The sequence below is a fragment of the Podarcis tiliguerta genome (assembly GCF_965153285.1).
Source record: "Podarcis tiliguerta genome assembly, chromosome: 8".
Taxonomy (NCBI): Eukaryota; Metazoa; Chordata; class Lepidosauria; order Squamata; family Lacertidae; genus Podarcis; species Podarcis tiliguerta.
Genome location: NC_139541.1, coordinates 84,894,843 through 84,910,327, shown reverse-complemented (window position 1 = coordinate 84,910,327; position 15,485 = coordinate 84,894,843). Strand labels below are relative to the sequence as shown.

General features: G+C 49.1%; 1 protein-coding gene across 1 annotated transcript in view; it reads left to right on the top strand.

The window, feature by feature from the left end:
• LRFN1 (leucine rich repeat and fibronectin type III domain containing 1) overlaps positions 1 to 15,485 on the top strand; it is a 126,243-nt gene that overhangs the window by 43,664 nt on the left and 67,094 nt on the right. The window lies entirely within an intron of this gene.

The following is a 15,485-nucleotide window of genomic DNA, read 5'->3' as shown; positions in this document are numbered from 1 at the left end:
CTGCATTTTACCGTCTTCCTGTTAATAATAATAATATTTTTTTTATTTATACCACGCCCTCCCCAGCCAGAGCCAGGCTCAGAGCGGCTAACACCAGTAAAATTACAATATTTTTAAAAACCAATTTAAAATACTGGTTAATATATAATTTAAAATGCAGCCTCATTTTAATAGTAGCTCATAGATCAAGGCCGTAAGGGGAGGGAAACATAAGGGTCAGACTGAGTCCAAACCAAAGGCCAGGCGGAACAGCTCTGTTATGCAGGCCCTGCGGAAAGATGTCAAGTCCCACAGGGCCCTAGTCCCTTGTGACAAAGCGTTCCACCAAGTCGGGGCCAGTGCTGAAAAGGCCCTGGCCCTAGTTGAAACCAGTCTAACCTCCTTGAGGCTCAGGACCACCAAAGTGTTGTTATTTGTGGACCTTAAGGTCCTCTGTGGGGCATACCAGGAGAGGCAGTCCCATAGGTACGTGGGTCCTAGGGCTTTAAAGGTCAAAACCAGCACCTTAAACCTGACCCGGTACTCCACCGGGAGCCAGTGCAGTTGGTAAAGCACTGGATGAATGTGATCCCAAGGCAAGGACCTCGTAAGGAGCCTCACTGTGGCATTCTGCACCCACCAGAGTTTCTGGGTCAGCTTCAAGGGCAGCCCTAAGTAGAGCGAGTTACAAGAAGAGAAGAAGAGTTGGATCAGGCCAATCTAGTCCAGAATCCTGTTCTCACAGTGGCCAACCAGATGGCCATGATAGGAAACCTGCAAACAGGGCCAGAACACAAGAGCCATTCTCCCCATCTCTGCTTTCCAGCAACTGGTATTCAGAAGCATTTCTGCCTCTGACTGTATAGCCACTGATATAATAATAATAATAATAATAATAATAATAATAATAATAATAAAAAATAAATTTTATTTATATCCTGCCCTCCCCAGCCGAAGCCGGGCTCAGGGTGGCTAACAACAATCAAATAATCAAACAATCAAATAATCCAACATTCTAAAAACATTTCATTATAAAAATTAATTAAAATCAAATTAATGGCAACCGTTAAGCAAAATTCTGTGCAGGTTGCCAGAGGAGGGAGTCAGGCTGCGCCCTGACCAAAGGCCTGGTGGAACAGCTCCGTCTTGCAGGCCCTGCGGAAAGATGTCAGGTCCCTAGTCTCTTGTGACAGAGCATTCCACCAGATTGGGGCCACAGCCGAAAAAGCCCTGGCTCTAGTTGAGGCCAGCCTAACCTCACTGAGGCCTGGGACCTCCAGGATATTTTTTTTGCAGACCGTAGGTTCCTCTGTGGGACATACCAGGAGAGGCAGTCCCGTAGGTACGAGGGTCCTAGGCCGTGTAGGGCTTTAAAGGTTAAAACCAGCACCTTAAACCTGATCCTGTACTCCACCGGGAGCCAGTGCAGCTGGTATAGCACTGGGTGAATGTGATCCCGCAGCGAAGACCCCATAAGGAGTCTCGCCACGGCATTCTGCACTCCCTGATAGCCCTCTGTGATTTTGTTCAACCCTCTTCTAAAGCCATCCAAGCTAGTGACCGTGGCTGCTTCCAGTGGCACGGAGTTCCGCAGTGTAAACTCTGCTTTGTTGGGGGGGGGGGATGTGTCAGCTTAAAGTGGAGTCACGGTGCATTAAGGCTATGTTGTGAATGGGCCCCCACAGGTGGCAATGTGTGTTGGCATCCGTCTGGCATCCGAGAGACATTGGAGTGTGCTTCCGAGGGTGAAGTCAAAAGGCTGTGTTAGCAAGTGACCTCCCTGGGGTGCAAGCCAGGGCAGTGTGTCTAGAGGACCTCTATAATAATTATTATAGAGGTCCTGGGCTGTCCAGATGACAGGACCCCCTCTTGCCCCAGAGCAAGACGTTTGGCACCAGCTGGACTGCAGGAGTTGCTGGAAGGTGGCGTACAAGGCGCCATCCAACCGTCTTAGGGACTCCGCTTTGGATTTGTGTAGCGTTTACTCCCGAGCCTTTTTGTCTTCCAAAGATGTCTTCCAAAGATGACCACAAACTTGACATGAGCCAACAGTGTGACGCAGCAGTTAAAAAAGCCAATGCAATTCTGGGCTGCATCAATAGGAGTATAGCATCTAGATCAAGGGAAGTAATAGTGCCACTGTATTCTGCTCTGGTCAGACCTCACCTGGAGTACTGTGTCCAGTTCTGGGCACCACAGTTCAAGAAGGACACTGACAAACTGGAAGGTGTCCAGAGGAGGGCAACCAAAATGGTCAAAGGCCTGGAAACGAGGCCTTATGAGGAACGGCTAAGGGAGCTGGGCAAAGAAACAGCAACATGGAGATGACCCCACAAGCCTGCCATCCTCTTTCTGAAGCACGGTCATAGAATCAAAGAATTGTAGGATTGGAAGGGACCCAACCATCATCTCGTAACTCTCTCCTTTTTCATTTTTTTGGCCTTTGATGGCAAGGCCGCTCTCTTTCCAAAGGCAAGGAGAATGCACTCGTTCACCTGAAGCCTGACATGACCACAAAGCCGCAAATGGTAACTTGAACCCTTTCCCCCACGGTTGGAGATGCTAAGCTCAGAGGCCCAGAGATACAGGCACTTTCCTTACCTGGAAGAGTGATAACAGGTAAAAGAACCCTCCACATCCAACGATGAGGTTGCCAACTATTTCAGGGGGTGTGTGCACCTGTGTCTTTCAAGAGCAGATTAAGCTGCAGACTTTAGGAGTCGGTGGTTCTTCTCAAAAGAGTTACCTGCTGATTTTTGGCACAATGGCCTACCAGCTGGGGATACAAAAGCAAGCCTGGTTCAGCTTTTGTCATGGTCAGTTGGCAACCTTTCCAGAATCCATGGGTGATGAGTAATGTATTGTGTAGGACCCTGCTCTTACTTATTTGTATCAATTGATTGCATTTCATAGAATCATAGAGGTGGAAGGTACCCCCAAAGGTCATCTAGTCTAACCCCCTGAAATGCAGCAATCTCAGCTAAAGCATCCATGACAGATGGCCATCCAACCTCTGCTTTAAAACCTCCATAGAAGGAGAGTTGACCACCTCCCAAGAGAGACTGTTGAACGGATGTTACCATCAGGAAGTCCCTCTTGATGTTTAGACAGTATCTCCTTTCTTGTGACTTGAAGCTATGGTTTCGAGTCCTACCCTCCAGAGCAGGAGAAAACAAGCTTGTTCCCTCTACCATGTGACAGCCCTTGAGATATTTGAAGATGGCTATCCTATCTCCTCTCAAACTGCTCCTCTCCAGCCTCAACATACCCAGCCCCTTCAACCGTTCCTCATAAGGCTTGGCTTCTAGACCCTTGATCATCTTGGTTGCCCTCCTCTGCACACCATCCAGCTTGTCAACATCCTTCTTAAATTGTGGTGCCCAGAAGCGGACACAGTATTCCAAGAGTGGTCTGACCAAGGCAGAATAGAGTGGGACTATGACTTCCCTTGGGACGTGGGTGGCGCTGTGGGTTAAACCACAGAGCCTAGGACTTGCCAATCAGAAGGTTGGCAGTTTGAATCCCCCATGACAGGGTGAGCTCCCATTGCTCGGTCCCTGCTCCTGCCAACCTAGCAGTTTGAAAGCACAAAGTGCAAGTAGATAAATAGGTACCACTCCAGTGGGAAGGTAAACGGCGTTTCCGAGCGCTGCTCTGGTTCGTAAGAAGCGGCTTAGTCATGCTGGCCACATTACCCGGAAGCTGTACGCCGGCTCCCTCGGCCAATAAAGCGAGATGAGCGCCGCAACCCCAGAGTCGGCCACAGAGACTGGACCTAATGGTCAGGGGTCCCTTTACCTTTATCTTTACCGCTTCCCTCGATCTGGACACTAGACTTCAGTTGATGCAGCCTACAATAGCATTGCTGTTTTTGCTGCTGCATCACACTGATGACTCAATGGGATTCATATCCCACAAGCTCCCAGAGTTGCTGGGGCAATGTAGTCAGATGGATGGGGTTCAAATAATAAAATTATTATTATTGTTATTATTATCATTCTCCAAAGAGCTCATGGTAGCAGGCACAGTTCTTGCCCTCCTCATTTAATCATCACAGCAGGCCATGAGGTAGGTGAGTCCCTTCCATCCTATCTTTGCTTCAGGATGAGAACAGAAATCGTGCTCCGGCGGCGCAGCGGGAGGCCCTATTAGCTAAACTGGTGCTTCAGGTTAAGAACGGTTTCAGGTTAAGAACGGACCTCCAGAACAAATTAAGTACTTAACCCAAGATACCACTGTATTATTATTATTATTATTATTATTATTATTATTATTATTAGGTCACCCAACCAGCTTCATGTCTAAGTGGGGATTCGAACTCTGGACTCCCAGGTCTGACAACTGAACCGCTGCACCGCCAGCAGCTCCCCACAGTAGATGTGCTGCTCTTGTGAGCCTTTTGCCGGCGCAGAAATAGCATTGCATTTTGCTGGCTCTGCCAAGGTCATCCCTCCTGGGGTTTCACTCCACGCCTGTTTGTTCTCTTGACAGCTTCTGCACCTGAAAAGAAGAGAGTGGGGTTCCCCCCCCCTTTTTCTTTTTTTGGTATGTATGTATGTTTATGATTTGAGGGCCTGGGGGCCTGATTCTGCCCGAGACGTAGTCGGAGGAGCAGAAATGTGTGCAGCAACCAGCAGCCTGCAGAGAAAGGCAAGCCTTATCCTCTGTGAGAAGGGGGGGGGGCGTCTTCAAAGGCACTCAAAAGCAGGGCAAAGGGAGGGGGAGCAATTCTCTAAGGGCAAGGCAAGAGTGCTCAGCACCGCTCTGTTCTATCCCTAGGCAGGGGCTGCCCTCTCCTGGGCTTTGTCCCCAGTTATTAAGTAAAGGTAAAGGGACCCCTGACCATTAGGTCCAGTCATGACCGACTCTGGGGTTGCAGCGCTCATTTCACTTTATTGGCCGAGGGAGCCAGCGTACAGCTTCTGGGTCATGTGGCCAGCATGACTAAGCTGCTTCTGGCGAACCAGAGCAGCGCACGGAAACGCCGTTTACCTTCCCGCCGGAGCGGTACCTATTTATCTACTTGCACTCTGACATGCTTTCGAACTGCTAGGTTGGCAGGAGCAGGGACCGAGCAACGGGAGCTCACCCCGTCGCGGGGATTCGAACCGCCGACCTTCTGATCGGCAAGTCCTAGGCTCTGTGGTTTAACCCACAGCGCCACCCGCGTCCCAGTCTCTTTTTCAGCTCCAGGTGGTGTTGGAGAGGACATGGGATCTAGAGATTTAAGGCAGGTCCCGCCCCCCCCACAGCAAAGGGGACACCCGATCTCGTTACCCCCGAGGAAGGCAAAAGGGGGTTGTATGTGTGCAGGTTGCAAGCCTGGCCTGGAAATGTACGAGAAAGCAGGATCAGCTTTGCCAGAGGTCACCTGCAGGTTGGTTAAAGATGGGGATGCTGAACGCAGAGCAGATGAGTTTGGTGACTGTGGTTGGAAATGCTTTGAGTATAGCATCTAGATCAAGAGAAGTAATAGTGCCACTGTATTCTGCTCTGGTCAGACCTCACCTGGAGTACTGTGTCCAGTTCTGGGCACCACAGTTCAAGAAGGACACTGACAAACTGGAACGTGTCCAGAGGAGGGCAACCAAAATGGTCAAAGGCCTGGAAACGATGCCTTATGAGGAACGGCTAAGGGAGCTGGGCATGTTTAGCCTGGAGAAGAGGAGGTTAAGGGGTGATATGATAGCCATGTTCAAATATAGAAAAGGATGTCACATAGAGGAGGGAGAAAGGTTGTTTTCTGCTGCTCCAGAGAAGCGGACACAGAGCAATGGATCCAAACTACAAGATTCCCCCTAAACATTAGGAAGAACTTCCTGACAGTAAGAGCTGTTTGACAGTGGAATTTGCTGCCAAGGAGTGTGGTGGAGTCTCCTTCTTTGGAGGTCTTTAAGCAGAGGCTTGACAACCATATGTCAGGAGTGCTCTGATGGTGTTTCCTGCTTGGCAGGGGGTTGGACTCGATGGCCCTTGTGGTCTCTTCCAACTCTAGGATTCTATGATTCTATGACTTCCCCACTTATGTGTAGAGAAGGAACAGAGTCTGCTGGTTTAAGCCCGTTTTCAAGGACTCTTCCAGGGACCACCCAAAGTCTGGAATTTGCAGTGGTGGGAACCAGGGTCAGTAAAGGCTGGGAAGAAATAGAGCTGTATCACAAAATAATTGTGCAGTCATACCTCGGGTTACAGACGCTTCAGGTTGTGTATTTTCGGGTTACGGACCGCTGAAATCCGGAAATACCGGAACGGGTTACTTCCTCGGTCCAGTATATCTGAAGGAGTGTCTCCACCCCCATCGTTCTTCTGAGGTCCAGCTCCGAGGGCCTTCTGGTGGTTCCCTCACTGCGAGAAGCCAAGTTATAGGGAACCAGGCAGAGGGCCTTCTCGGTAGTGGCGCCCGCCCTGTGGAATGCCCTCCCAGCAGATGTCAAAGAGAACAACAACTACCAGACTTTTAGCAGACATCTGAAGGCAGCCCTGTTTAGAGAAGCTTTTAATGTTTGATGTATTACAGTATTTTAATATTTTTTTGGAAGCCGCCCAGAGTGGCTGGGGAAGCCCAGCCAGATGGGTGGGGTATAAATAATAAATTATTATTATTATTCCGGGTTTTGGCGGTTGCACATGCGCAGAAGCGTCAAATTGCAACCAGCGCGTGCGCAGACGTGCCACTGCGTGTTGTGAACGTGCATCCCACAGAGATCACGTTCGCAACCCGAGTGTCCACTGTAGTGAGTTGCAACCAGCTGAATTGGGGGGAAACCACTCAAAGCCTCCATCGAGTTGAGCCATTTCAATTGCTTCTGTTTGCTTCACTCATTGCAAACAGCTGGAAGTCTGTACATTTTGATAATGAACCTGATTTGCAATGGGGTGTGTGTGTGTGAATAATTTCGATTGCAGCGGTATTTCATGTTCGGCGGTCGCTCATGCGCAGAAGTGCTAAATCGCACTTTGTGCATGCGCAGAAGCAGGGAATTGCAACAACTATTTATGTACGTGACGACAGCAGCACGGATACTACGGGCCCAGAGATGGAAAGAAGATAAAGTCCCGACTGGAGACGAATGGCTGATGAAGGTGATGGACTACGCTGAAATGGCGAAATTGACCGGGAAAATCAGAAACCAGGAAGAGAAGAACTTTAAGAAGGAATGGGGGGTATATCTAAGAGAACACTGTAAACAACTAAAACGTTTGGCGAGATTTGAGTAATGCTTGTAATATACAAAAAACTGGATTGTTATTTTTAAAAATAGAGAAAATAAGGGAAGCAGATGGGGGGAAAAGATTGATAATGGAAGGGCGGAGGAGGGCAGTTGAAGGGTTCAGGGAATCCTAAATTGATGTTTAATGTTTGAATTTAAATTTATGTAAAACTCAATGAAAATATGTTTTAAAAATAATATAAAGTAGCAGAGGCTGGCCTAGACCACGTGGGTTGATAGCAAGGGATGGTGACAGAGCCTTTTATTAGCGGGTTGGGATGGATGACCACTAGGTACCTTCCGGCTCTGTGCCTCTGTTTTACCTCCTTTCTCCCACCCCTAAGCAAGCAGCCTTTCCCTTCCAGCCTCTCCCTCCCCCCCACCCCCCTTTGATGGCTTCTAATCCTTTCTAATCTTCCTAACACCCCTAATGAGATCATGGGAGGGAGTCTTTGTAGCTCCTTCTCCCACAGAGCACCCCCATGGTGCTAATCTCACCTCATACCCTTGGATGTGCTGGCTGGGTGCTGAGCGAGGCCAGGACCCCTGCCAGGCGAAAGGGCAAAGAGGCCTGGCAACACAACTTGAACAGGTTCCATATTATTCCAACAACCAGGGTGAAGAGTTTGGGGACTCAGGCCTGGCTGGGCAACAGATTCCCAGGCTGGAGTTCAGGGTAGGGCAAGAAATTTAATTGCCTCTAAAAAGGCAAACCTACATAATCTGCACTTCCCGAAACAGAGACATGCCATGAAATTTGCAACCTCTTACTAATTTTGCAATGCTGTTCTCTGTCCTGAATGTTCTAACATTCAGCTTCATGAGTTCTAGGGCTGTGAGAGATGGGTTTTTAAAGCTGCTATAGTTTTGAAAGCTGATATCACGTTGCATCTTAGGGTTCATCCAGACTTCCTTCAGCTCCTTTAATCAGAGGTTGGATGGGTATCTGTCACAGGATTCCTGCATTGCGGGCGGTTGGACTGGATGACTCCTGTGACCCCTTACAACTCTTCAGTTCCATGCGTCTTGGGAGAAAAGCAATGACAAGCCTAGACAGCATCTTAAAAAGCAGAGACATCACCTTGCCAACAAAGGTCCGTATAGTTCAAGCTCTGGTTTTCCCAGTAGTGATATATGGAAGTGAGAGCTGGACCATCAAGAAGGCTGATCGCCGAAGAATGGATGCTTTTGAATTCTGGTGCTGGAGGAGACTCTTGAGAGCCCCATGGACTGCAAGAAGATCAAACCTCTCCATTCTGAAGGAAATCAGCCCTGAGTGCTCACTGGAAGGACAGATCCTGAAGCTGAGGCTCCAATACTCTGGCCACCTCATGAGAAGAGAAGACTCCCTGGAAAAGACCCTGATGTTGGGAAAGATGGAGGGCACAAGGAGAGGGGACGACAGAGGACAAGATGGTGGGACAGTGTTCTCGAAGCTACCAGCATGAGTTTGACCAAACTGTGGGAGGCAGTGGAAGACAGGAGAGCCTGGCGTGCTCTGGTCCAGGGGGTCACGAAGAATCAGACATGACTAAATGACTAAACAACAAGAAGAAGTTTAGAGAAAAGTCAAGGAAGAGGTCAAATCTCCTCTCGGCCATGAAGCTCCCTTGGTGACCTTATGGACCAGCCATTGCCCACCTCACAGGGTCTCACTCACTGGATCATCACCATGTCATGGGGAGTGGGCTTGCACATTCCTATGACCCTTGTGAGCGAAGCCGTCGGGAATCTCGTACTCCCAGCAGGGCTACCCAAGGCGGTAAGGTCAAAGGGAAGGAGCTAGACAAAGAATGATCCAATAAGTCCTCAATAGCAGAACAGGTGGATGATAACAAGTGGTATGTTACAACGGCTGTGAAAGCTGCAGCAGATAAGAATCTATTGGTCTTCATTATACTCATGCCATTGGAATAGAGTCTTGCTGCGAAGACTGTGCGCTGGTCAGTGTGCACTGATCGACACACATAAAGCAAATTCACGCAGAGGCATCTTCCAAAAACCCATCCCAAACCCCAAAAGTCCCATGGCAATCGACAAATGGTAACGGGGGCAGGACCATGAAATCTGGAAGCCCCTAGTCATGAACCTGCACACAGGTGGTGGATACAGATTCAGTCGCTCTTACTCAAGGAATGAGGCAACTGAGCAGCTCGGCAGCTGTATCCACAACTGAGCAGCCCTGTTTAGGATCCACACTGCTTACCCCGTGGGACTCGGGTGGCACTGTGGGTTGAACCACAGAGCCTAGGACTTGCTGATCAGAAGGTCGGCGGTTTGAATCCCTGCGACGGGGTGAGCTCCCGTTGCTCGGTTCCTGCTCCTGCCAACCTAGCAGTTCAAAAGCACGTCAAAGTGCAAGTAGATAAATAGGTACCGTTCTGGCGGGAAGGTAAATGGCGTTTCCGTGCACTGCTCTGGTTTGCCAGAAGCAGCTTAGTCATGCTGGCCACATGCCCCGGAAGCTGTACGCTGGGTCCCTCAGCCAGTAAAGTGAGATGAGCGCCGCAACCCCAGAGTCGGCCACGACTGGACCTAATGGTCAGGGCTCCCTTTACCTTTACCTGCTCACCCCTCAAAAGAGGGAGGGGCTAGAAAAGGTGCCCGGAAACCTATGTCCCCACTGTGGAGGGACGTGTGGATCCAGAATTGGCCTCCACAGTCACTTACGGACTGACTATTAAGACCGTGTTTATGGAAGACAATCTTACTCAGCTACGAATGATCCCCAAAGAAGAAGGAAGAAGATTTCGCAGGATTGTAGTGAGGGTCAAACAGTGAAGAGGGTGACCATGCAAGCCACCTCAAATTCCTTGGGATATAAATGTGAAAATAAATTTAAAAGTAAAATGAAGGTTGGAGGGGCCAAGCAGCTATGTCTCTGCTCCTGCCCATGTTGGGCTGTGTTGTTGTTGTTTTAGGTCCTGTTAACGGAGAAATCTGAGGGCTCCCTTGGACAAAAAACAAGGACACCAGCCAGGAATACCAGAGCAAAACAACAGCCAGGAGGCTTGGTCTTGATTGAAGACTGTTGCGACAGGACTCCCACCTGCCACCAGGTGGAACAAGATGGAAGCCCCGAACAAAAGGGAACCCAAACTTTTATTAGCTGCTAATCCCCATGTTACACCCCCCCAAACTACATCACTCATACATCATGGTTACATCATGAAAGGGGAGGTCTGGTGGCAGTAATCTGAGCATCCTGGACCCTGCCCCATGGTTCCCCTTGCCCTCCACCAAACACCCATCACATATAACAATTTCCACCCTCCCTTCCCCACAGGTGGGCGGGGTTTGCGGCACCAAGCGGGGGCTCACCTGGGCGGGTGCCTCCCACCTGCTTGGGCCGACCTTTGACCAGCCCTTGGCCAGCGAGGACAATGGACGGCCAGCCAGGGCTAAGGCCAAAGAAAAGAGGTTGACCCCTTTGTCACACCCTTTTGTCTTCATCTGGGTTTGTCACTCCTGGAATGGGTACCTGTCTGGCACTCAGGTATCAGGATGCCAGGGATTATCACTCAGGCAGAGGGGCTGCTGAGTAGCTGAGCTCAAATGTCTAGATGAATTTCTGAAGTTTTCCCAGTGAGCCAGTACAGAGATACATTGATCAGTGAATTCTTACATTTGGTATCGTGCAGCAAAGGCCCTTTGAATAGATAGGAAGAAACTGTGACGAAGTGTTTTGTGGGGACAAGTCACAAAAGTCACAAAAGCGATTGTGCTGATTTTGGCAGTGGGCTGCATGTGCATGATATCTGCTGGAGGGGCAACCCCCCCCCAACCTATACATAAATTCCTGCTACAGTCCAGAGGGGGCATCGATGACCACCTGGCCAGCTGACTGAGGTTGTCTTCTTGACGCGCGAAAGTCCTCCCAATGCCATCCATCTGGCCCTGAAATTAAACCTCATCAGCTCTGCCCCAGACTCCTGTCGCCTGTGTCTAATGGAGACGGACAAGGCCAGTCGGGGGGAGTCATGAGAGGCCAATGTTGTGTGTGTTTGGGGGGGGGGTTTCGGGGGCGCGATGACAGGCCGATACGACGGGGAGAAGGATGTGAGAAAGAGTGAGGGCATGGAAAGGGCAGGCGACTGAAAGAGCACTAATCAAGGCTGGCAGGAAGGAGGAAGGAGGCAGGCAGACAGGGGAGGGGTCTCTTTCACCCTTTTCCGAAGCCATTTTCACAGCCCAGTTCAAGTTCCCGGTTGAATCTTGCATGTTCTTATTGTTCCACCAGGGGCGCTGTAGAGCAGAAAGGACTTCCTCCGAAGGAGTTGGGTTCTCCTTCCAGGACTGGATCTAGACCTTTGTTGTTGTTTAGTCATTGCGGTTGAACTTTCTAAACAGAGCATGAGCGACGCCATTTTGGTTAGAGCAGCAGTTGCACGTTGTTGTTTAGTCGTTTAGTTGTGTCCGACTCTTCGTGACCCCCTGGACCAGAGCACGCCAGGCACTCCTGTCTTCCACTGCCTCCCACAGTTTGGTCAAACTCATGCTGGTAGCTTTGAGAACACTGTCCCACCATCTCGTCCTCTGTCGTCTCCTTCTCCTTGGGCCCTCCATCTTTCCCAACTTCAGGGTCTTTTCCAGGGAGTCTTCTCTTCTCATGAGGTGGCCAAAGTCTTGGAGCCTCAGCTTCAGGATCTGTCCTTCCAGTGAGCACTCAGGGCTGATTTCCTTCCGAATGGATGCGTTTGATCTTCTTGCAGTCCATGGGACTCTCCAGAGTCTCCTCCAGTACCAGAATTCAAAAGCATGAATTCTTCGGCGCTCAGCCTTCTTTATGGTCCAGCTCTCGCTTCCATACATCACTACTGGGAAAACCAGAGCTTGAATTATACGGACCTTTGTTGGCAAGGTGATGTCTCTGCTTTTTAAGATGCTGTCTTGGTTTGTCATTGCTTTTCTCCCAAGACCTTTAGAAGCCACCAAAGATTTGGGTGCCCCTATATACCATATTTTTCGCTCCATGAGATGCACCTGACCATAAGATGCACCTAGTTTTTAGAGGAGGAAAACAAGAAAAAGTATATATATTCTGAACGAAACAGTGGATGTATGATTTTTGTGGTTCATGCTGTGGCCACAGACATGTGATTTGACGGTGAGTTTGGGGTAGCCCAATGCAAAGATCCTGAGGATCCATACGGATCCGTGCTTTGTAACCATGTTTTTGCGCCATTGCGGCCCTACAAAACAGTGGATGCGTGATTGTTTGGGTGCAGGCTGTAGCCATGGACATGCTATGTGATCTGGGGTGAATTTGGGGTGACCCAATGCAAAAATCCTGAGGATCCATGTGCTTTTACCTCCCCCCTCCCAGGCAGCCTCCTTTATCTCTAGTGTCCCTTATCTCCCTCCCGATCCCTTAACACCCCCTTCCCTCTTTCTAAAAAAAAAAAAAAAGCATGATCTGCTTTTTGCCGCTAGGCAATTCAGCTCCAGGGACCACGCATTCGCTCCATAAGACGTACAGACATTTCCCCTTACTTTTTAGGAGGAAAAAAGTGCGTCTTATGAGCGAAAAATACGGTATATCTAATTCAAAATGTAAACAATAATAAACTGCAAATAAAATTTTGTTTTTTTGGAATGAAAGGAAACCTACAGCAAGATGGGAAAATAATGTTGATTTTTTTGCATCCTTCCACTTTATCTGCATCTGAATACCCCCCCTTTTTTTCTAATTGCAAAGTCTTTGATCAGATCCTCAGAACTAATCTTACGTAACACATCTGCTTCTGCACTTAGGCGTCCAGCTTGCCTTGTTGTTCTGCTGGGATTTTGAATAGACTTCAGCTGAGCAATTTTGTGACATTTTAAAATGTTAAAAATCCGGCAATGGAAATGGTACCGCTTTCCCTTGATGCCCCGAACACGTGCTTATTTTGCTTGACGGTTCATTCAGTCCTGTCTTCTTCTTCCTTGGTGGTTTTGTGGGGGGAAATTAGCAGCCCAGCCTAAAAAACACACATTCTTGCTAGTTAGCATAAGAAGGGACTAACAGCACAGAGCTGTTTTGCTGATAGGCAGATTCTCAGACCATAGAAATACAATTGGTAGAGAGGACTCTGTGTGATGTCATTTCCCCTCCTCTCCTGGGGAGGAAGGAGCATATAGTACTTCCTGTTCCTCTCTGTCTTCATTTGACCAGCACATACCTGAAGTTGGTTTTACAGTAAATTTAAATATTTTGCAGTTTTTACTGCTGTTTTTGCTGTGAACCAGTGCTTGAATACACAGCAAGTAAATCTTATTTTTTAAACTTACTTACTTGTTGTTTCCTGATTCTGCCTTAAGCCAGGTAAGAAGGTTGAAGCCATCTTATTTCATACCTGGACTTGCTCAAAACAAGCCTAATTCCTATAGTTTAAATTTTGCTGCCAAGCACGGGATTTTGAAACTCTGTTCAACCCACACATGTGGGCACCTAGAGGGATAAATTGCAATTAAGACATCCTCTCCTACTCATGAAAAGCCTTCCCACAAGGTGACCATCTGTTGAGGATTCTGCGATTCCTGCAGATCTGGTTGGACCAGATCACCCTCAGGGATCTTTTCCGACTCTGCAATTCTACGTTTGTACGAGACTGGAACCTGAATTAAAGGGACAGCTAAAAGGCCCATTTCCCAAGCAAGAGATCAATTTGTGGTTGATGTTCCTCCTGGCCCGAAACGGAAGTGCCGCTGGGTGCGGACGGAGGCAGGGAGAGAGAGGAGAAGACAAAAATTGTAGGAGCGTATTTGAAAGCGGGACTTGGGAACATCTGGGAAGATCCTGAGAGGAGGGAGGTGTCGCTGCACACAGCTGCTCGGCTGTGGGTGCTGTGGAATGGAAACGAGGCAGGAAGAAGAGGAGAGGGGGGCCAAGGAGGGAGACGGTGGAAATAATGATTTGAGCATGTCTGAGGTGGCACCACCTTGCCAACAAAGGTCCGTATAGCTCAAGCCATGGCTTTCCCAGTAGTGATGTATGGAAGTGAGAGCTGGACCATAAAGAAGGCTGATCGCCGAAGAATTGATGCTTTTGAATTCTGGTGCTGGAGGAGACTCTTGAGAGTCCCATGGACTGCAAGAAGATCAAACCTCTCCATTCTGAAGGAAATCAGCCCTGAGTGCTCACTGGAAGGACAGATCCTGAAGCTGAGGCTCCAAGACTTTGGCCACCTCAGGAGAAGAGAAGACTCCCTGGAAAAGACCCTGATGTTGGGAAAGATGGAGGGCACAAGGAGAAGGGGACGACAGAGGACGAGATGGTAGGACAGTGTTCTCAAAGCTACAAACATGAGTCTGACCAAACTGCGGGTGGCAGTGGAAGACAGGAGGGCCTGGCGTGCTCTGGTCCAGGGGGTCACGAAGAGGCGGACACGACTGAACGACTAAACAACAACAACGAGGTGGCACCAATTGCAGAGGAGCCGAATGCATTCAGCTGCTCTGGTTGGAAAAGGAGGCTGGAAGGAAAGAGGTCTTTGGGCTCTCGCCAGCGCAGAATTAAACCCCCCCCATGCAAATTCCACCCTGGCAAAAGCTGGGAGTCTGTGACCCGTTGGAAAGCAACGCAAACAAGACCGTTTGCACATATTTATGTACAGTGGTACCTCGGGTTACAGACGCTTCAGGTTACAGACGCTTCAGGTTACAGTCTCCGCTAACCCAGAAATAGTACCTCGGGTTCAGAACTTTGCTTCAGGATGAGAACAGAAATCGCACGGCGGCTGCGGGAGGCCCCATTAGATAAAGTGGTACCTCAGGTTAAGAACAGTTTCAGGTTAAGAACAGACCTCCGGAACAAATTAAGTTCTTAACCCAAGGTACCACTGTATATAGTTTGGGATGCGGGTGGCGCTGTGGGTTAAACCACTGAGCCTCTTGGGCTTGCCGATCAGAAGGTCAGCAGTTCGAATCCCTGCGATGGAATGAGCTCCCATTGTTCAGTCCCGGCTCCTGCCAACCTAGCACTTTCAAAGCACATCAAAGTGCAAGTACAGTGGTACCTCGGGTAAAGTACTTAATTCGTTCCGGAGGTCTGTTCTTAACCTGAAACTGTTCTTAACCTGAAGCACCATTACATACCATGAACCTCAAATATTCCTCTTCAGTTTGGATGGAAATGGGAAAAGCCTCCCCATTGTCTCTGTGCTCACAAATCCTGCCTTGAGGGCACATTTGGGTATGAATAGGGTGACCTGGACTCAGGAATTAAGTATTTACCATCACAAAAGAATGGCCAGGCTGCCCAGGTAATGCAATCAGGGACCACTGTCAGGTATCCTGGCAGACAGACTGCCT